The sequence below is a fragment of the Canis aureus genome, chromosome 13 (assembly GCF_053574225.1).
Source record: "Canis aureus isolate CA01 chromosome 13, VMU_Caureus_v.1.0, whole genome shotgun sequence".
NCBI classification, from domain to species: domain Eukaryota; kingdom Metazoa; phylum Chordata; class Mammalia; order Carnivora; family Canidae; genus Canis; species Canis aureus.
In genome coordinates, this window is record NC_135623.1 from 8158331 (window position 1) to 8181269 (window position 22939).

Consider the following 22939-nt stretch of genomic DNA (forward strand, 5'->3'; position numbering starts at 1 on the left):
GAAGAAGAGCAGAGCAGACCCAGAGAGCTCTGTAGCAAACAGTTTCCTCTGGCACCACCTCTTCTGCCTGAGTAGGCCCTCGACCTGGGGGCGGTGGGGGAGGGCCGGCAGCGGGCAGGTCTGGGGGCAGGTTGGGACCAGAAGCTTGGCTGGGCCCCTGGGGGGTCCTGGGTCACCAGGCTTCCCCTCTTGGCGCTAGGAAGGCAGTCACTGTGGGGACACAAGGCAATTGTCCCTCCAAACACACACACCCTGCTTCCTTCCTCCCGGCGGGCCTCGATCACTAACCTCCTCCCGAAGGTGGCCTGGCGGTTGAGGTTCCGCTTTCCGTGGGGGTCTCCCGGGATCGCCACCTGCTCATTTCTCTGTGTGCCTCCTGTGATGGGATCTGGAAACTTCTTTTAGCAAACAAAATCCTCGTAAGTGTAAGTAAAGCTAAACTGATCAGAAATAACCAGAAGAGGTCACGTTCTGGAAAGTCAGCTCCGTATACTTGAAGTCTTGCATGGTCCGTTTTAGTGATGGGAAAACTAAGACCCGAAGGGTTAAGTGCCACCTGAGGCCACGTGGTGGCAGAGATCGGGGGTGCCCGGTTTCGTCTGCACCCAAAGCCTGGGGCTGTCCTACTGTGCAAGGCTGCCCACCCATATCTCTCTGGTTTCTAAAGCTCCGCACCCTGGGCTGTCGCACGGTGGAGAGGGGAGCCTGCCCGTGGCATCAGTGCGACAGTGGGAGTGCAGGGGCAGCTTGGGAGCATGGCAGGCTCTCAACAAACGTTGGTTTCCTTCCCGACCCCTCCCTTCTGTCTCTACAAACAGGGGAAGGTAATTATGAGCCTTTTTTGGGAGGAAGCCACCCAAGTTCGGGGTTCTTTGGGAGAAAGAGCCATGATCACTGATTTTCTGGCCCACCTTCCCCACCCGATCCATGACACCTGAGGCAGGGGCCAGGCCTCTTCGCCTTGGCACCTTGCGGCCTAGCGCAGGGACAGGGAGTACCTTGCAGAGGGTCACTCGGCTGGATGCAGCGGGACCCCACGTCTGGGCCAATCCGGTGGGCTTTCTACTGTACCAGCGAGGGGACTTCCAGTGCAAGAGCCCCCCCCTCCCCACCAAGGCGTGGACCGGTATGGCAGGAAACGACTCCTGTGCTCTGCGCCTGGGCCCTGGCAGCTCGCATCTTCCTGCCTCTCTGGTCTCCGGGACTCTACGTGCCCTTCCCTGAGTGCCTGAAAACGGAATATCGGGCCCCAATACAGGCAATGGGCCCCCATATGCCTGCCTATCATGAAACAGAATCTGTTATCCTGCACTTGACGTTCCTCTTTCTCTATCCTCAGTACAAATGGAAATGCATCCCCGTCCTCTATTTTTTAAACACTTTTTAAAATTTTTTATTTATTTATTCATGAGAGACAGGGAGAGGTGGGGCGGGGGGGCAGAGACACAGGCAGAGGGAGAAGCAGGCTCCATGCAGGGAGCCCAATGTGGGACTCGATCCTGGGACCCTGGGATCACGCCCTGGACCGAAGGCAGATGCTCAACCCAGGCGTCCCGTCATCCTCTATTTTTAAAAACCCCGCTTTTTTTACTGGAAAACATTTCCCAAGTATTCTCAGAGTACGTCTTATCCATGTCAAAGGCTCTGAGAGCCCCTGCCTTTCTCCTCGCCCTCTTCCTTTGTCTGGGCCACCTCACTACTCCACAGGAGGGAGCAGCCTCTGGTCTGGGGAACGCAACCAGGAGCCAGGAAGGAGCCAAGGTGAGCACCCCAGGAAAGTGAGAGCCCCAAGCCTGGCCACGGGGAAGGTGGCAGGGAACCTTGCAGAGACAGTCCTCAAACAGGAGCTATAGGCGGAGAGATGGGCCGAAGAAGGGCAGGTTTTCCCACCGTAACGAGAAGGGTGTGGGTATTGGTTGAGTGCCCCACGTACGCCGAGGCTGTGCCACATCTCACATGTGTTGTCTCATCTGATCTGCACCACAAACCCAAGGAAGGGTGTTTTTCCTTTTTTACTCAACGAAGAAAGTGAAGCTCAGAGAAGTTAAGTAATTCAGCTGAGGCCACACAGCTAGTAATGGGTAAAACCAGGGTCTGAAGCCAGGGCCTGCTGATGTCTGGGACAATACTCTGCACTGCGCGTGCTCTATGGGGTCGGGTACATGAGGCATGCCAGCAGTTCTCCTCGTCTCCCCTCCCAGTTGCTAAGTAGACAGCATGACCCACCAAGATTATTCCGTGTGATCCTGCCATGTGTGTCCCGGGGTCCTGGATGTGCACGTTTTCTTATTGACCCTCAGAACAGGATAGCAGAAATGAAAAAAAAAATAGAAAGATTGGTCCCACAGTTCCCCACCCCAAGCACATCAAACTCCGCGTAGCCACGTGCCAGCCCCGTCTGCAGATGTCCCGCTCATGGTGGAGGGACAGGTGGGATGTCTGGAGGGCAGCCAGGGCCTTCCCTGGGGTCAGGGTGTGAGGTCCAGTCCTGGAGTCCTAGCCCCCTGGCTGCCTCGCCAGCCCTCCTCTCTTGCGGCAGGGTGGCCGGCCCCTGCAGGCATCTGGGGGTTTTCTTTAACTCTTTCACCGCTGAACTTCCCCTACAGCGATGCCAACCTCAGTGCCCACACCGGATGTGGGGCGCCTTCCACCTGCCAGCAGAGGCCGTGCTGCACTGCTTTGGTTCCTCAGGGAGGGTGGGGAGTGGGGAGGACAGCCCTCCCTCCCTCCCTGAGGTTTTGGGTGGGGCCTGCACCTCTTGCCCTAATAGGGCTTCCCTGTTCAGCTCTTTTCTAAAAAGAAGACATTCTGAAATCATCTTGAAATTACAATCTTTAAATCCTAGAAGTGATAACATGCTTGTTTTTTTTTTTAACTTACTGTTTTTTATGATAGTCACACACACACAGAGAGAGAGAGAGAGAGAGAGGCAGAGACCGAAGCAGACTCCATGCACCGGGAGCCCGACGTGGGATTCGATCCAGGGTCTCCAGGATTGCGCCCTGGGCCAAAGGCAGGCGCCAAACCACTGCGCCACCCAGGGATCCCTGTTTTTTTTTTTTTTTTTTTTTAATGAACATATAGAAATGTAAGGAAGAAATATAAGAAAGAAAATAGGAATGGGTAAGGAAGAAAACGTGTGCTCCAAAGCCCATCACTCCCCAGTCCCGTCCACAGCACTCACAGCTACGCGGACGGGTGTGTGTCTGTGACGCTGCCCTTCCCCGTTTCTCACACCCTTCCACACACTGACAGGAAGCTTGTGCGGTAGCTAAGAGTGGAGGTTCCTGGGTCAGACACCCCGGAGTCCACCTCTTGTCGGGTCTGTTAGCCTTGCTAAGCCTCGTGTGAAAAAACGGGGTCCCGGTCCTGCCTTCCATCCCGCAGGCTGTTGGGGGGAGAAGGGCTGAACCCCACCTTCAACACACAGGTAAAGCCATGAAGAATCTCTGTTATTGGTAGGAGTATCTGATTATTTTTAATCAAGAAAAAAGTTATTGTCCCACTACTATTCCATTGGATGGAGTGACCATCACTTACTTCTTAAATCACTTCCCTGGTGATGGGTATTCAGGTTTCTGCGTTCACTGGTAAAAATGTTGCTGCGGTGATCACACACACGCGTGTGTCTGTGTGCAGGTTTGTGTAAGATGACGTGCATTTGTGTGCGCGCTTGGGAAGCTAGCTGCTGGGTTGACATAAATTTTGGCCACTTCTCGCCAACACTGATGGTGGCAGTCGTTTCCCCCTTTGCCAACCAAATGGAGAGTCGATATGGACCTTAACTTATATAGCCCTTTAAAAAAAAAAAAAGATTTATTTGTTTATTCATGAGAGACACAGGCAGAGGGAGAAGCAGGGTCCATGCAGGGAGCCCGACGTGGGACTCAATCTGGGGACTCCAGGATCAAGCCTTGGGCCGAAAGCAGGTGCTAAACCACTGAGGATCCCTATATAGCTAAACCCAGGGATCCCTATAAAGCCCTTTAATTATTAGTGAGGCCAAGCATCTTTGCAGATCTTTAGTAGGCATTTCCATTTTTCTTCTTTTTTTTTTAGAGAGGGTGGGAAGAGGGGCAAAAGAAGAGGGAGAGAGAGAATCTTAAGCAGGCTCCATGCCCAGTGCTTTATTATCTTTTTATTAGCCTCTCGTATTATTTAGTGAGTACTTATCATAAATATTAACCTTTTTTTTTTTTGGTATGTTACAAATACTTATAGGTAGGCTGTTATTTGCTTTGTAACTGTTGCTGGGGCCTTTTGCTATATATGGTGCTTAATATTTTTATGTAGTTGCATTCATCTCCTCCTTTAAGGACGCTGAGGTCCAGTTCAGGCTCTGAAAGTCATTTTCTGACACTACGTCACACAAATATCGTAATAGTTCTGGTATTTTGTGGATTCGCTGCTGTGTTTTATTTCTTTAATCCAAATACATGTGTGTGGGTATGGTGCCCGTACCCTATTTAAAATAGGATCCTCCACCCTCCCTCACTTGGAATCATCCCATTTTGCTGTCGTACCGTTGATTTGACCTGTTGAAGGTTTAGGGACCGTCTTCCCTGGCAACAGCCTCAACTCCAGAAAGGCCTTTCTTTTCTGCTTTGTTCGCCGCTGGATCTCCAGGGCCTGGAACAGCGGCCACCACGTCGTCGTGGACACTTCGCCATTGCCTGTTGAAGGGAGAGGCAGCCAGTTGTCCCAGCTTTCTCATTTAAGGGATGCATCCCTCCTCCACTGTCGTTCCACCTTTGACAGATGCTTCTGTCTCTCCTAACATTCCTGCGATGTCAGGTTTTCTCCCCTTTCTTCACTTTTACAATTTATAATTTTCTAGAAAATGATCAGTTTTCAAGTTCACTGACATCAAGTGACGTATTAATTTCTCTCGATTTTTAAAAGTGTTCGGATACGTGTTGCCGTCGCCCTTCTTGGTGGTGGCTCTGTCCTCTCGCTCTTGGCTGCTGCTCAGATTAGCCAGCGGTTGATTTATCCCTGTCGTTGGTCTCGGAGAACCGTGTCTCTTGTGGTGGTCGCTGCACGCTTCTCGTTCTCATACTGACGGATCGTTTTGCCTATTTTACCCCTTTCTCACTTTTCTTGGGTTAGATGCTTCATCGATTGGTTTTGAGCTTTCTTATTTTATCATCAAAGCATTTAAAGTCTGAATCTCCCTCCTAATGCTGTTCGGTTATGTTCCCCAGCTTTTTAAAAGCAGGGTTCTCGGTGTTGCACATTTATAAATATGCTGCAATTGTAATCTTGTGCCTCTTTGACTCCAGTTATTTAGAAAAGTGTTTTTAAATTGCCATGTCCGTAGTTTACGTTTTTTTTTTATATTATATATATTTTGCCGTTTCTTGATTTCTAATTCTGTTGCGTTGGGAACGGAGACTGTGGTATACATGTTGGAATTTGAGATTTTCTTGTAGTCTAGTACGAGGACATTTGAGAAAAATATGTTTTCTCTGCTTCTTGCATATAGATGAAGTTAAGCTCACGAACTGTATCTTCAAATCCTCCATTCCTTTCTTTGGCAGTTATTTATACCATCAGACTAAGAGTAATGTGTTCAAGATCTATACTGTTCTGCATTTGTCTTCTCCTTATGGTTCTAAAACTGGGTGATGGGCACTGAGGGGGGCACTTGACGGGATGAGCACTAGGTGTTATACTATATGTTGGCAAATTGAACTCCAATAAAAAAACACACAAAAAAACTATATTATTTTATATATTTTATGGTTCTGTAGTTCAGGGCGAAGGCAAGGTTCATGATTCTTGTGTCTTCTTGGAAAAACAGATCCATTAGCCATCGAAAATGCCCCCCTTTTTATCCTATTTAACATTTTTGCATTTTGTCTGATTTTTTAAAAAAGATTTTATTTATTTATTCATGAGAGACAATGAGAGAGGCAGAGACACGGGCAGAGGGAGAAGCAGGCTCCATGCAGGGAGCCCGACGTGGGACTCGATCCCAGATCCCGGGATTATGCCCTGAGCTGAAGGCAGACGCTCAACTGCTGAGCCACCCAGGTGTCCCTGTCTGATTTTAATATTAACTTTCCTACATTGTTTTCATTACCATTTTGCTTGTTATGTCTCCTTGCCATTTCTTTTGAGTTCAACTTTTGTCAATTTGTTCTAAGTGTATCACTTCCAAACAGCATATGGCTGGATTTTTGTTTTGTTTTTTTTTTCACTCAACCTAATGTCTTATCTTAAAATAGAGTAATTTAATTTAGTCACATTCTTACATTTATTGATATGTTTGGGCTTATTTTATGTCTTCAGGTTAAGATACTTTTTTCTTTCCTGTCTAGCTGTCCCTTTCCTGATGCTTAATTAATTGAATTAATTCATGGAACTTTTTGTTTGTTCCTCCCTCTCACACATAGTGATTAAAAGGTCCGCATCTCAGGGATCCCTGGGTGGCGCAGCGGTTTGGCACCTGCCTTTGGCCCAGGGTGCGATCCTGGAGTCCCGGGATTGAGTTCCGCGTCCGGCTCCCTGCATGGAGCCTGCTTCTCCCTCTGCCTGTGTCTCTGCCTCTCTCTCTCTCTCTCTCTCTCTCTCTCTCTGTGTGTGTGTGTCTACCATAAATAAATAAAAATTAAAATTAAAAAAAGGTCCGCATCTCATTTTTTTTTCTAGAAATGGTTACCCTTAAATTAAAAACCTAAAACCCATGCTTCTCTCTTAACGTCCAGAATTAAATGGTATCTGATTCCCAATGAGATGAGACCATTGTTATCCACATGGGCTTAGATCTGACTGTACATTTTTCTACTTTATTATTCATCAGTGTTTCTTGTGTACCCAGTCTTGCCCTTTCTCAAATTACTTATTCTGATACAGTTTTTATTTTGTTGTAGTAAATTCCTTGAGTAATTGTTTTAAGAAAAGATAAGTGGGTAGCAGACTATTTTTAGTACTTCTCTCTTTGGCTTTGAGAGGGGACGGAGTAACGGATCTTTTAACCCATTTTTTTCAGAGCTCCGCAGTCTCTGTTGCCCTCTGGCAATTAATGGTGGGGATGTCAAGTCCAATGTCAATTTGATTCTCAGGATTTGGGGACAGGCAGAGACAAAGCTGCTCACCTGGCTAAGGAGTAACATCACCCCCATGGAGCTTTGGCATCTCCAGAGAAGGCAGGCAAGGTCGGGATTTGCTGAGGATTGAAAGTCTCCTATAAAATAGATACACCAGGGATGCCTGGGTGGCTCAGTGGTTGAGCATCTGCCTTCGGCTCAGGTCATGATCCCAGGGTCCTGGGATCGAGTCCCAAACTGGGCTCCCTGCCTGAGCCTGCTTCTCCCTCTGCCTGTGTCTCTGCCTCTCTCTTGAATAAATAAATAAAATCTTTAATAAAATAAAATGAAATGGTTACACCGATGTGGGGCTTCATCAGGATGATGCAAAGAAAACAATACAGCAGTCTGGGACTGAGGGAAATAGGGGGAATTTTGAGGCAAGGCAAGGGACTCAAAGAATCTTCAGGCACACACCGTTGATGGAAGAGCTGAAGGATCCTTCAGGAGTTTCTGTCGTGAGCAATCAAGCCACCTGTCAGGGCTAGCGCCTCCTGGAAGAAGAGTCATGCTAATGAAGACAGGAAGGGGTAGGGCAGGTGGTATTTGTTCGCCTCTCCTTCCTGCTCTAGTCTCTTTGGAAACCCAAAAGATTTCACTCATTATCCTTAGTTTTCAGAAATTCCAGCCAGCCGGCCCTGCCGCAGCTCCCACTGTCTCCGACAGGATCCCCTGGGGATTTGGCAGGTGGGCCTTCCCCTGCCCCTGGTGGGCGAGGCTGGTGTAGCTTTGATTTGATTTTTCTGTCATTCCTCCTTGTCTGCTTTCCCTCAGACTTGCTGGCCAGCTGGTGCTACCGTGGAGCTGTTCTCACTTGCACATTTCTCTTTTTATTTCACTGGTGTTTAGCGGGGAAGAGGTGAGCTCATGGGCTCCGTTTGCCATGTAGCACCTCAGGTGTGTGTGACATTTCCTGGTGACCCGGATGCAGGTGCGTCTCCCCAGCTCCCCCACCTGCTGCCAGAGGCCAGGAGTGGTGCTCGAGTGGTTCCGGCCCCACTGGTGGGTGGGAGCGCAGTGGCTCGCTTCCTCCACTTGATCCCGTCTTCCCCCCTCCAGTCACACCTTCTGGTCCTGACCGCATTACCTCACTGATGAGAATGATTCAGTGACCTCACTCCACCGCAAGATCAAGTCCAGGCTGTTCCATATGCCAGCTTCTCCCCCTGCCGAGCTCTCGCCTCGTGAGCTCTCACTGCCCCTCATCCCCAGCCACATGGACAGCATTCAACGTGTCGAACATTCGGCCAGTGTGGGCTCTCCTGTCTGTGAACACTTCTTACCGTTTGAAACACTGTCTCTTGGGATCCCCAGGTGGCTCAGCAGTTTAGTGCCTGCCTTCAACCCAGGGCCTGATCCTGGAGTCCCGGGATCGAGTCCCACATCAGGCTCCCTGCATGGAGCCTGCTTCTCCCTCTGCCTGTGTCTCTGCTTCTCTCTATCTCTGTGTCTCTCATGAATGAATGAATAAAATCTTAAAAAAAAATACTATCTCTTTCTCTCTCATCCATTCAGACACTGTCATTTTTTTAAAGATTTTATTTATTTGTTCATGAGTGACACAGAGAGGGAGGCAGAGACACAGGCAGAGGGAGAAGCAGGCTCCCTGCAGGGAGCTCAATGTGGGGCTCCATCCTGGGACCCCGGGATCACGCCCTGAGCGGAAGGCAGACGCTCAACCATTTAGCCACCCAGGGACCCCAGATGCTGTCATTTGGACCACTCTTTTCTTTACACCTTCAAGGTGTAGTAACTTTGAACTGGTGACTCTCTGTGTTCCTGCATTCCTTCCTTCCTGGCCCCCCACATATGTGATCCCCTTGAAGGCAGAGACTGAATCTTTACTGCATGCCAAGCACTTACCGTTGGGCTTGATCCCAAATAGCTGTTGAATGCGTATCTGTTCAATGAATGAGCCACCCAGTTAAGTTCTACAGAGAATTATTCTACACCAACTGCGTGAGAGACCCTGTCCCAGTCCCTCAGGTGGGCAGTGGGTCAGGCTGGCCCTGCCCAGGTGTGTGCAGTCAAGGCCTACAAGACTCCGAGAGTCTCTGTGCAGTGGGCTCTGTTATTTATCTTAAGAGGCACAACATGGGATCCCTGGGTGGCGCAGCGGTTTGGCGCCTGCCTTTGGCCCAGGACGCGATACTGGAGACCTGGGATCAAATCCCACGTCGGGCTCCCGGTGCATGGAGCCTGCTTCTCCCTCTGCCTGTGTCTCTGCCTCTCTCTCTCTCTCTCTCTCTGTGACTATCATAAATCAATAAAAAATTAAAAAAAAAAAAAGAGGCACAACAAATGCACTTAGGGTATTCTGGGGAGGCAGGACTTATGTCTGGTTTTCGGGGGGCAGGCTGAGCCTTTTGAGGGAAGATGGGCCGGATTTGGCCAGGTAGGCACGCTTGTGATGGGGAGGGCAGCAGCATTTGAGCCAAGGCTCAGAGGTGGGGAATTGTGGACTGTGTTCATAGGATAGCGTATTCTAAGAAATCAGTGTTTCCACACTGGGAGGGTTGGAGCACAGCTGTTTGTATTAATAAGTGAGATCTGCCAAAGGGCCTGGGGTCAGATCTGGGGCCGATAAACACCGAGGAGTGGTGTCCAGCTTGGGTGGTTTGGACAACAGCATCATGAAATGATAGATGGAGGCCACTGTGCGGTGGTGTGATGCTGCCCTGGGGTGTGGTGTGGCTGGACTCTGGAGCAGCGAGGGGACCGCACAGTGGCTTCGGTTGCCTGCACGCTCCGTGGCAATCAGCAGAGGGGTGTAGTTGCCAGAACACAGACTCTTCCAAGGCTGTGCCAGTACAACAGCACGGTGCCCATGACAGGGAAGGTGACAGTACCCCAGGCCTGTGTGCAGGCTGCTCCAGACCGAGGTCCCCAGGCACTCTGTGGCCCAAGGAACGCCCAGAGCAGAGCCAGCCACCGGTGTAGCCGAATCATTAAAACCCCTGGGAGGTACTTGCCGTTCTTAGCAAGCTGATTAATAAAAACTGGTGCTCACTCCATTCATCCGCTGACCTGGAATCACTGTTGAGCCCCTGCCCTGAACCAGACCTCCTTTGGCCTTGAATGTGCTCTTCTGGTTAGTGAGTTGGGGAGTACAGTATGCTCTTAGGTCTCATCGTTGGATTTAATTTTCACCCAGGCCTGAATCTAAATCACTTGTGCTGTTGTATTTGTCCCCCACCCCCCGCCGTGTAACAAAGCATCTCAAACTGAGTGGCACTCATTTGTTAGCTCATGGTTCTGGGGGTCAGAAGTCTGGTTATAGAGAGGCTGGATTTTCTGCTCAGAGATGAAATCAAGGTACCTGCGGGCTGAGCTCTTGTCCTGAGGCTCTGGGGAAAGCTCTGCATTTCCAGCCTCCTTTGCTTGTTGTTGGAATCCAGGCACGATCTGTTGGTTGTAGGACTCAGGTCCTATTTTCCTGCTGGTTGTTAGTGGGGTAGGGGGCTGCTCTCATCCCCTAAAGGCAGTCCTCAATCCTTTCCACCTCTCCCTCCATCTTCAAGGCAGCAGACTTGAGAGTCAAATTCTCCTGATTCTAATCTCCATGACTTTCTCCTCTGCCACCAGCCAGAGAAAAATTCTGCTTTTAAAGGACTTTCTTGGTTAGGTCAAGCCCGTGGAGCAACCTGTTTTGAGATCAGCCGTGCCATGTAACATAAGCTAATCACAAGAGTGGAGTCCACCATATTCACAGTCCTGGGGCTCAGGCAGCGTGTGTGCTCCAGGGGGACGGGAGACCTTGGAATTCTACTTACTTCTGGTGGAGAAATAGGGATAGGGGCTCTGAGATGTTAGGTGCCAGGTGCAAGGTACAACGGGGCGCCTGGGCCACCACGCTGCACTGTCTCCCCAGGGCACATGGGGACCCAGCCCCAGGCAAGCAGCTTGGGGACCTGGGCCTCCTGGCACCAGGCAGAGATCGTTCTGTGTCTGAAGAAGTGGACCAAGCAAACCCTTTGACTGTACTTTCCGATCGTCCCCTGCAGGATTCAAGGCACGAACCCAGCAGCCTCTAACTAGTTCATGGCGGAGCTTCAAGAAATACTGGCCAGGCAAGCTCTCCCTTCCGGAGGGAAGAGCAGAGCGTGAGAGGAAGGCCACGCAGTGGAAGTGGACATGAACGCTGGTTTCCAAAGAGAGCAGTGTTTTAGTTTTGGTCATCGAAAGTGGTGTCTTCAGCACAGGTGAGAAACGGGCCATCGTTGAGTTTGCTTGCTGGGGGCACCATTTTGGTCTTTCTTGCATGAGCTTGTGACTCTTCTTCCTCTTTCAAGTGTACTATTATTATTATCATCATCATCATTATTATTACTATTACTATTGCCTTCCTTGAACCTCTGTGGAAACTGGAAGTCCCCAGGACTTCCTTGTCCAGGAGTAGAGACCTTGAGGGCCACCACTCTTTCCCTGCCCCCACCTCATCTCCCCCAAAATGCAGTTGTCTTCCCAATTCCTCAGTTTCCATTCTGTCCCTGGCAACAACTCCTCTCAAAGGATCACAGCCTCCCCACACGCCAGAGCTCCACCAGTTTCTCTGCTCCCCTCTCCACCTGCCCCTGCGATGGCTCTTGCCTCAGGAACCCCTGGCCACCCCCTCCCTACTCAGAGGAGCACAGTGGGTGTTGAAGACTGAGCTGCATCTCTTCAGGGCCCTCCCTGTGGTGAAGAATTGAAAGGATGTTGAGTTCTCAGCCCTGGCTGCACATTAGAATCATCCAGAAAGTTTTTAAGCATTCCAGTAGCAGGACCCGGCCTGCAGAGATGCTGATCCAGTTAGCCCGGGGAGGGGCCTAGCATCGGTATAGGTATCTGTGTATATATATTTAGCCCTTCAGGTATGTGCTGTGGTTCCAGGTTAGGTTCAGGTGAGGTGTGTGGTGTTAGAGCTTTTCAGGCTGGGAATATGGAGGTTTTGTCCGGCTTTGGGGGTATATTAGAATCACCTAAGTAGGTTGTGGGGGGTGCCTGGTTTAAAAAAAAAAAAAGTAGATTCCCTGGCCCACCCATGTTCCCTGAATCAGACTCTTGGGAGCCGGGCTACAGGAATCTACATTTTGATTCAGATCCAGCCAATGTTTGGGTGCTCCAGGGCCTCTTCCTTGGGACTCTGGTGATGCTCACCCTGTGTTTGAGTCTGTGGGCTTCCAGTGCCAGGGGGGCATGCCAGCCTGAGTGCCGAGAGCAGTGCCCCATCCCCTTTCTCCAAGTGCTCTCTCACTTACAGAGAAGAGGATGGGGCCTCGGCAGCCCTCAAAGATGGCATCCCTGTGGCCACCTGAACCATGGAGTGGCTGGGCCCGGGCCTCTGCCCACAGGTCAGACGTGGGTGTGCGAGACACAGGCCGTGACCAGGGTTTTCTAGCGCAGCTGGAGGAATCACCCTCTGGACTCTGAGGGAGAAGGACTGAGCATTTGTGCCTCCTTCTGAGAGGAGAGGTTTGATGCAGTGCTTCCTATTGGAGACTCTGGATCTTTCTGAGTTCAAATCCCAGCTCTAGTACTTACCGGTTTTGTGAGGCATTCACTGTTGAGGAGGCAAGTTGCTTGGTCACCTTGCCTCATCTTTCTCGCTTGTAAAATGGGAAAGTCATGGTATCTACCTCACAGATCACTGTGCAGATTCAGGGAAGGCCCCTAAATGTTGCTGGACACATAGTAAGGGCTCCCCATACACGAGGCAGCCCTCCTGACCCATGCGGGCAGGTTGGCCACCTCTCTGCCTTCCTGGCTGCTGCACTGTGACATGTCTGCCATGCGCTGCCATCCGGTCCCCAAGCATCAGAGTGAAGTAAAGCGACCAACACTGCACACGGGGCCTGGCACTTTATAGACGAACCTGAGTGCCGCACAGACCCCAGGAGTCTTGGTTCTATCACCCTTCGTGTAGAGATAAGGAAACTGAGGACAGAGAGGCTCAGCAACTTAAAGACGGTCACACCGCAAGCAGGAGAAGAGCCTCTGGCTGCAAAATTGGCCTGGCCCTGTCTTCTCCACCAGGATGCTTCCTGAAGAAAAGCAGCAACAGCTTCAAGAATGAGCCTTCCCCGAGAATATCCCTATTTTAGTAGGAATCAGTAGCACCATAATGAATGGGTCCCTTTCCCTGGCATCCTGGGGCATCTCATGCCTCCGTTTAACGCTTGTTTCCTTCTGCCTGTGTGGGTCTCCTCCACCAGCGGTCTCAGGGCAGTAACTGGGTTTATTCAGCTAGGTGTGCAGAAATCCTGGAACTGAGCTGGAAACAGAAACCTCGAAGGGATGCAAGGAGAGATATGAGAGGACCATAAGGGAGGGTGCAGGGGGGATCCTCTCCAGACCTGGCATGTGCCCTCTCCTCCTTCACTGCTAAATTCTCTTTTTGTCCATGTGGGCTGTGCCAGCTGTGTAGAAGAATCCATAAAGGATGGGACTGGCCTAGAAGGAAATGAGCCGTCAGTTCCAGCAAGAGATCTGGTCCCCGCCCCTTCCTGTGCTCTCCCTGGGGAATAAAAGCCTCTGTGATTAATGGGGTGCTGACTCAGGGCTTCTGGAGTGTCCAGGTGCTCATGGCCCCACTGCTGGCACAGCCCCCCACCCCACCCCGGCCAAAACGGAGGAGTCTGTTATATATGACACCTGAGGAAGGTAGAAGGCTTGGACCTGGGCAGGTGGGTGTGCCCAGGCAGGAGCCAGCTGCCTGCGGGCCTCCGGGGGCTCTGCAGACTCTCCTTTGCTGGGGAGGCCCATTCGCACCCTGTGAGTTGGGAATGGCTATGTTTGAGATTATTTGAGGGCAGGGAGATGTAGGGTCAGGCCCCCCCACACCCCACCCCTGTTACTAGTGACCTGGACTGGGGCTCTCTCCAGAGTACATGTGATTTCTGAATAAGTCGGGATGAACCTAATTTGAAAACAGGCACTAAAGCGTTTTCTCAGCAGCAAAGGTCTCTGCCAGTCGTCTGCAAACTTCTGTGGCCTTAGAAGCTGTTTTTAAAAGTCAAATCCTGCATGGGACGCCAATAATATGAAACAGATTCCAGTGGTAGTTTATTAATAAACATTTCTCATTTCAATTCAAAATTTTGACATCTCATAGCGAAAGCCCATCGATAACCACACTGAGACCTCAGAGTCTAGGTCAGAGATTGACAAACTACTGCCCACGGGCCTAATCCAGGCCATTGCCTGGTTTTTGTAAATAAAATTTTATTGGGACATGGTCATGCTATCCATTTATACATTATTTATGGCTGCTGTCCTACTGCAAGGGTGGAGTTAATTATGACAGACATCCTCTCCCACAAAGCCAAAGATATTTAGTATTTGGTCCTCTATAGATTTTGCTGGCTTCTGTGCTAGATAATCATTTTATCGCTTACCAACTATAGCATCTACTATTGCTTTTTTATTTTTGCTTTGGGTTGGTTGTGCAGTATTAAGAAAACCCTCGTTCATATCTATCCGGTGACGTGAATGGTGACAGACTTCTAACAACTTACCTTCAACCCAGAATGATTTTCCGTTCAGTTTTATATGGACTTTGGGGAAGGAGCAGAAGGGACTTCTGGTTTGCATCCCTGACACTATCAAGACGCTGCTTGAATCCCTTCTTATTACAACACACTCAGACAGGAAGCCCACAATCAGTGATGACGTTTTTGGGATAATCCACATACTATGTTCTCAGATCGTGGGAAGTTTTAGAGTGTACTTGTTTGTGTGGTTTTATGGAAGCGTATGTAGTCCTGAATTTGGGAAGCAACAACATAAAGATGCCCAGTAAAGAGCTCTGATATTTCCAGTTGAAGATATATTTTATTTTTATTTTTTTAAAGATTTTCTTTATTTATTTATGGGGAGGGGGCAGAGGCATAGGCAGAGGGAGAGGCAGAGGGAGCCCGATGTGGGACTTGATCCTGGGACTGTGGGATCACACCCTGAGCTGAAGGCAGATGCTCACCCGCTGAGCCACCTGGTGTCCCGAAGATATATTTTAACACTGAAGTTCGAGATCTACCCAGGCTTAAGTCTGAGTTCTGCACAAACCAGGTTAAGGTGGCCACGTCTATTGTGTGTCATTGGTGTGTCACTGAGATGTGCCATAGAATGTGTTTGAATGTGCAGGCCCAATTTCCATGCCAGTTTTAGGTAAGAGTCATACTATATTTTTGGAATAAATCTCTCGAGTGACATTTGAAGAACCTCTGAAACACCTCTGTGGAACATGATTTGAAAGTCACCCCGTCAGCAAATATTGGTGGTTCTCATTTCTGTGCTTTACAGAGCCGGGGATGCTGGGGCTGAAAGGCAGAGGGGCAAGTCGTGGAGGATGGGGATGGAGTGATGCTAATTTTTTGCTTTTTTTTATTTTTTTATTTTTTTTTTAATGAGAGACACAGAGAGAGGGGTAGAGACACAGGCAGAGGGAGAAGCAGGTTCCCTGCGGGGAGCCCAATGTGGGGCTCAATCCCAGGACCCCGAGATCACAACCTGAGGCAAAGGTAGATGCTCAACCACTGAGCCACCCAGGCGTCCCTGGAGTGATGCTGTTGATGGCAGGAGAGGGTCACAGGCGGGGTGTGGGGGGGTCAGTGGTAGAAGAAGTTCTTGGGAAACCGTGAAGCCTCCTGGGCTCCTGCTGAAACAAGGGTGTCTCCTAAGGATTGTTGACCTAGACGCAGCTCCCAGGACCGCTCTAATGACTTCCGGCCATCAGCTTTGGAAGAAGAGGTCTGGAAAAATGTGGGGAGAGTAAATCCGAGGCATGGGGCCGAGGGAGATGGAGTGGGGAGGACACAGATGGCTTCTAAGCAGCGTGCAGAGCCCCTTGCAGCCGCTCAGCAGATCCAGGTGTGGGCCAGGGTAGAGGGAGCAGGTGGGTCGGCATGCCAAGCAGGTCTGTGTGGGAGAAGGGTCTTATAGGTGCCCGGAATGGGGACCGATGCCCGCGGGAGGTGGTGGCCGGGGTTGGGCAGTAGCTTTGGGCATCCAAGGCGAAGCCACAGAGGCAGGCTGCCTGCCTCCCCCGGTGGGTGCGAGGAAGGGAGGGGTGGGCCTGGTGTCTTGGGAGACCGTGGGCCGGAGACGGCTTCTCGGGGATAAAAAAGCACCAGTTCTTTCTGAGGTTTTGCTGCTCACCCCATAGGAGAAGAACATTTTTAGATTTTAAAAAGATGACCTCATTTTTTTTCTTATTTACATAGCCCTGTTTGTTTATATAGTCCTTTAAAAATAGCGAACGTGTGCTAAGCTTAGTGCTCTCTCCGACCACCAGCGGCAGAGCCACCGGGTGGGGAGAAACACCTTCGTATCTGAGAGAGGGGCAGCCTTGTTTCTGAAGACAGATGGGAGCAAAACGGGACAGGTAGGAAGTTTCGTGGTTTCTCGTGTCGCTTTTCCAAAATAACCATGCTCCTGCCTCCCACTTCCTGCCTGACTCGCCTGGGAGAAGATTTTCTCCTGCAGAGGACTTATGTTCTGTGAATTCTCAGGGAAGCTCCAAGGGCTCTGTCAACAAGCAGACACGCTTGACCCCGAAGACCTCGGGCTTGGCGCTGGGTGTGCGTCCTGGCTCCGCTGCGTCTCCGCTGTGTGGCCTTGGGCAAGTGGCTTCACCTCTCTGTGCCTTCTCTGTGACCCAGCGAGAACCACACTAGCTGGGTGGCTGTGCAGGGGAGACGAGGCCTCAGCCCAGGGCAGGCACACAGGGACTCTTTACCGATCTCTTGATAAACAGCAGCAGGGGGGTCCTGTCCACCCCCCACCTGGACGCCTGTATACTAACCTCCCAGCCTCCTTCCCCTCCCTTCTCACCGGCTTGTCTAACTCCAGCCCATCCCTACATTGTCCCCGAGTGATTAGAAAACACAAATCTGACCGTGCTGTCCCCTGCCTAAAATCCACCAGCATCTTCCCACATGCCTGGCAGGGAGCAGCATCACTTTTTTTTTTCCTCGAAATGGCCAGATAGTAACTATTTTAAGCTTTGCGAGCCCCACGGTCTCTCTTGCACCTGCTCACCTCTACCGAGGTGTGTAAAGGGATGCGTGTGGCTGTAAAACGTGATGTACGCAAATAGGCAGCAGGCTGGATCTGCCAACCCCTGACCTGCAGGGTGACCCGTCGCCTCGGCTCAGCTTCCCGGGCCCAGCCCACTCCTGTTCTCCATCCCATTGCCTCTCCCTCCTCCTCCTCCCCACCTGCGGGGCCAAAGGGGTTCCTCCCACTTTAATCCTTTCCCCTGAGTCCCTTCCTTCTGGAGTCTCCTTCTCCAGGCCTCCCCCCTCGTCACCCCCCTCCACCCCCATGCTGTTAGGAGCCTCTGCTCTGGGACCCTGTGGTACCCCCTCTGCATGTCTACTCCAGGCAGGTCTGCAAGTGTCCTCTGTCTTTGCTTTGCAAAGGGACCCCCGACGCAGGAATCCTACCCTTCCTCCTTTGTGTGCCGCTGGGTGTGTATTTAAGCACTTGTAGATGCTCAGTAAGCGTTGCTAGTGAACACGGAGGTCTGTAAGGCAGGCCGGCTGCCCTCAGGGAGATCACAGTCTGGATAGGAAGCTCAGATGTGAGCTGGTGAGAAGCCAGCCAGCATCTCAGGAGGGAACTGACAGTGAATGTGTCCACCGGGGTCCCCATGACGAGGTGCTTCTGACCTTCATGGAGGAAGGAGAAGTCATTTAAGTTGGACCTCGCAGGGTGAGGAAAGAGACTTCCAGAGGGAGGGAGGTCAGGAAGGTTTTCTGTGCTGGGGAAATGGCAAGAGAGGGATTCTGGGTTCAGGCCAATGAGTGGACGGACCAGCTTGGTGACCTCGGAGAGCCGTCCTGCAAGAGACTGGGACCTGTGCCTGGAAAGCAGGGTGGGGTTTGCTCGGGGGGCTGGGGGGATGGAGAGAGAGTTTGAACTCTGTCTCGTGAACCAGAATTTCTCCAGGTGTGGTTCACCAACCACCCGTCTCCTACTACAGAATCGCCTGGGATATTTCTTTAACATGCGGAGTCTATAGCCCAATCTCTGGGGCCTGGGAGGGTGAAGGGGGTTAAGGCCATGGTCTGGAGGAGGAGGAAGTCCGCAGTCTGGTTGAAGGCAATGATCATAAGCGTTCCCTAGATTGACACCACCTGGGGATGTCAGCGCCAGGCTAGGGAGAGAAGCAGGAACCGATGATCTTTTCCCAGAGCAGATAAGGACACCCAAGCTCAGACGTGGCAAGTGACGTAGCCAAGATCACTCTGTGACTCACTTGCAGATGTGGGACTGGCTAGTTTGGAATAGGCTTCTTCTCACAATTTCAGGGCCTGGGGTGGTCCTGGAGGTTCCACAGAGGGAAGAGGGACAGGCATGGTGAAGGTCCCCCGACCCCAGGACAGCCTGGTATGCAGGGTACATGGTCATAAGTGTTGAACCAGTGAGAGAATGGGTGGGGTGGACGGGTGAATGGCTGATATGGGGGTAGAAGAGTGGGGTTCTGGGATCCTTCTGATGCTGCAAGCCCAGAAGTGTAGGGGAGAGCAAGAGGGGAAGCCATGAGGTGGGTGGTAAGCATATGGAATTTAAGAAGCCAGCGTGTTGTCCAAGCCGAACCATCACCGCTGGAAATGCAGGCCTGGGGAGTTCCAGGGACAGGGCAGGTGACGTGTGCAGCTGCCGAAGCTGCTCATCAGACAAGGTGGGGAAATGCAAGAGACACATGCAGGGGATTAAGGGCCAGAGCCTGAGGGATGCGCACAGGCCTCTAGAAGAGAAGGCTCAAGTGAAAGAGCCTGAGAAGTATGCGGAGAGCGGAGTCAGGATGGGCTGGGGCCGGCTGAGAAAAAGAGGTGTCAACAGCTAGTCACCCGGGAACATAGTTTGGGCCCTTCTTTAGGATAAAACCAGCCAACCTCAAAGAAATTGTGCCATGGGTAAATAAAAAGGTCAATCAAAATAAAACTGAAATCACAAGTTTCTGTTTGCTTGAGATTTGTGCTTCCGACCAGCGTAGCTGCAGGTGTGGGAGAGCAAGTGGGAGCCGCAGCCGCCCGTCCCACCTGTCCGGACAGGCCATTGTGTCTCTGCTGGGGCTGGCTGGCAGGCTGCCTTGCGATCGTTGTGTTGCTCTGAGCCTTCGTCTCCTCTCCTGGGTCTGTCTTAGCTCCTTCCCCTTCCCTTCCGTCTCTCTCTTGATTCACTCAGCAGATATTTATTACCGGGAATAAAGCTCTGTGCAGAGCTGCTCAGCTGAGGTCCCCCCGGCCTGGCGGGGCCTGTGAGGCTCCCACTGGAGAACTTTTAAAGTGATAGAGAGATTTTTGGACTTGTAGGTTCAAGATACCTGAAAGCAGGGAGGGGCGAGGCATGCCTCGGTGGCATCTCTCTGTGGCTGCCTCTGGGAATTGGCTGTTCTGCAGGAAGCACTGGCGCCGGGGTCTGGTGTCTCCCCATCATGTCCTAAACATACAGCCTCTTGGCCTCTCTGGAGCTTTCAGAGCTTCTCCTTCCGTCGATCCTGCCTGTGCCACCAAACCTGTCCCCTGTGCCCACTCCTAACTCATGTGCACAATGGCACAGTGATGTGAGGAGCACCATCACCGTCATCCATCCTTAGAGGGGGACCTTCCTTAAAAATCAACCATGCCAGGCAGCCTGGGTGGCTCAGCAGTTTAGCGCCTGCCTGCAGCCCAGGGCGTGATCCTGGAGTCCCGGGATGGAGTCCCACATCGGGCTCCCTGCATGGAGCCTGCTTCTCCCTGTGCCTGTGTCTCTGCCTCTGTGTGTGCCTCTCTCTCCTCTTAAAACCTTTAAAAAAATCAGCTTTGCCTAAATAGAAGGTGCCACATACCCTTCTAGGTGACAAAGAGCAGCATCCTACCTCTTAGAGTTGCATTGTAGTAGAGGAAATAGGCACCTGCATAGTTACCTTGCCACAGACTATTTATCTTATATTATCTGTAAAATAAGTATGCAGATATTATCTTTTTAAGAGATTTTATTTATTTATTCATGAGAGACACAGAGGGAGAGGCAGAGACACAGGCAGAGGGAGAAGCAGGAGGAGGAGGCCTAGGAGGAGAGGCCCACCGTGGCTGTGTGTGGACAGTGCGCTGTGGGAGGCCAGCACAGACGGGAGGCCTGTCGCCATCCGGAGGTGATGGTGTCGCAGACCAGGCCGGCGGCGGAGGTGGTGGGAAGTGGTCGGGTTCTGGGAAAGGTCTGAAGGCCGAGCCAACGTGAGCTGCTGACAGATGGGATGTGAGGTGTGAGGGAGTCCGGGCAGGAGCACCCTGCTGACATGGCACTCCGGCCCACTCTGTCTGCGCTCAGGCCCATCAGCCCCCCTCAGCCTCGGTTTCCTCATCTGGAAAATGGAGCATTTGGATAGATGACATCCAAGATCTCCTTTGTTTTGAAAACTAAGTCCCTGAGCTCTGGGATCGACGGCTGGGGTGGTCAGCAGAGGCTTTGTGGACATGGGGAAGAACGTGTGCTTGAGGACGAGGGGGGCTCCACCAGCACCCCTGGCGGAGGAGGGAGGGTGACAGGGGTGCCGGCTACTGGGACAGGCCCTGGGGCCTGTGAGCGGTGCCTGAGGGGCAGTGGCCAGTCACCGTGGCTGGGGCCCCGGGCCTCGGTAGGAAGGTGCCAGATGGACTCGAGACACCCTTTGGAAGAAACCAGCAGTTTCAGGGCCCGAGCGTTTTTTGCAGACACGGAGGCCCTCGATGGTGAGCGTTTTTGGATGGCCACGCTCAGGCAGGAAGAAGCAAGGCCTGGCTCTCGTCTGGGGAGAGTTAACCTTCCGGCCCAGCATTGCATAACCACAGAGTCTGCTGAGTGCAAGGAGACTCTTCTGTGTGGCAGCCGGAGTGGCAAGCCTGGTGGCTCCGGGCTCTGGCACCGTCCCGAAGCGGAACAAACAGCCCTCCCTTCCCAGATAATGGCCCTCATTGAGCATTGTGTCCATGGCCAGCACCCAGCACAGGGCCGCTCAGCCTGGGTAAGTTTCCCCTCTTGGCTCCTTAGCAAAATATTTACACTGTGCCTTTCTAGTAAAACGGTTCCTAGGGACCAGCAGGCCGAGGGAGCTGGAGCAAAGCACCCCCCGGTGACCCTGCTCCCAGCTCCCACACCCCACGTGTGAACCTGGCCTGGTCGTGGCCCTCCAGGGCTCGGTTTGTAAAATAAGGCATTGAGCTAGAAGATGCTTGAAGGTCTGTCCGGCTCTCGAGTCATCAGTGTTTGCCCCAATCGAAGAATGAGCTCCAGTCTGTTGGGTGGGGGTCGCATCTGTTGGGTGGTTGGTCTTTTTCTCAGCAAGGCATGAGTGTGTCTGGCGGGGAGCTGAAGATAAGGACTCAGAGCCCTACCTGCTTGGACCCCTGCACCACTGACATCAGAAAAGATTCTGGCCCTCTCCATGTGTCCTTCAAGGGGGACGAGGTCACCCCAGAGGGCACTCGACTTAAAGAAGTGTCTGGATCAGCCACAGGGGACACACAACCATGTTATCAGGAACGTTTGAGGAAACGAGGGAAGAGAAGACTGTCCTCAACCATCCCAGGGATTGTCCTGGAGACGAGAGGTCCGAGGTGTGTCTTCAGGACAGAGTCAAAACCAGTGAGTGAAAATCACATGGCTCGTTCTTAGGAAGATGCAGCAAACAATAGGCCCCATAACTGTTCCCATGCAAAATACACATACCCTTTGACCCGTGGTCCCATTTCTGGGAACCCGGCCTCTGGAACAATAGCACCGTCTATAAAGATATGTGTACAGAGGATGTTTATTACGAAATCCCACTGGCAAAAAAAAAAAAAAAAAAAAAAATCAGAAAAAAAGTATGAAAAGTGAATAGTAGGGAAGTCTGAAGGTGTTATATCCAAACCGTGGCCTGTCATACAGCTATTAAAAAGAATGAGACAGACCCTGAATCTATTTAGGAAGGCAGTAAAGAGTAGTGACTAGGAACCCAGGGTCTAGAGACAGATTGCCAGGGTTTGAATCTGGTTCCCACTACTTACAGACTGTTACACGACCTCTCTGACCATCAGTCTCCTCTTCGGTAGAGGAGGGATTATAATAGTGCTTGCCCTATAGGGTTGATGCATGTGAGGTGCTTATAACTGTGCCTGGTGCCTGGTGTATACTAACTACTCAAAAAATGTTGGCCTTTGACCTAGAAAGATTGTCCATGAGAAAAGCTAGATGCAGGGAAATATGCACGGGTGATTCCATTTTTACAAACAAACAGGACAAAAAAAAAAAAAAAAGGACAATTACTGTTGCCCCTGGTCATGAGTGGTCTCCTTAGAGCAGCCCCTAAGGGAGGCTTGCAGCTTGTATGGGGGCTAGTCCCAATGCCCTAGAAAGTCCCTTCCAGCCTCCACACTCTGAGACTTTGCGGGTCCACTTTGGCAATCTCAAAGTATGTCCTTGTCTGGCATTTGACCCCCCAAATAGTCCATTGTTCACAAAATATATGTATGCCAAGACTCGTCCTTTTGCAGCTGGGGGAGAAAGATGCTGGTTGGTGGCTTGGTTTTACAGAAACAGTCGTTGCCCCGATGGGGCCCTCATCCACGGAGCCCTGGGGGTTCTCCAGGTGTCTTCTCAGATCACTTGGGTTTGTGTGAGCCATACCAGTGACACCATGGCCAGGTATGCGATGCAACCTCTGCCTTGGTTGGCCTCATTCATGCTCAGGTTCACCGCCCAAGCGGGATAGGCTTTGGAAGTGGAAGGAGAGGTGACCAGCTGGGGAGATCTGCAAGGGTCTCCGTGGAAATCCGAGTCATTTCTTCCACTTTGGTTAAAGCCACTTGAGCTGCAGCTCATGTGTTACGTGAGCAGAGAAAACACACACACACACACAC

General features: G+C 51.4%; 1 protein-coding gene across 8 annotated transcripts in view; it reads left to right on the forward strand.

The window, feature by feature from the left end:
• The window catches only part of HIVEP3 (HIVEP zinc finger 3), a 457232-nt gene that overhangs the window by 351600 nt on the left and 82693 nt on the right, over positions 1–22939 (forward strand). For all 8 annotated transcript variants that reach the window (XM_077844481.1, XM_077844477.1, XM_077844478.1 and 5 more), the window contains one exon: positions 11096–11293. The gene's annotated coding sequence lies outside the window, so the exon portion shown is untranslated. The remainder of the gene's footprint in view (positions 1–11095; positions 11294–22939) is intronic.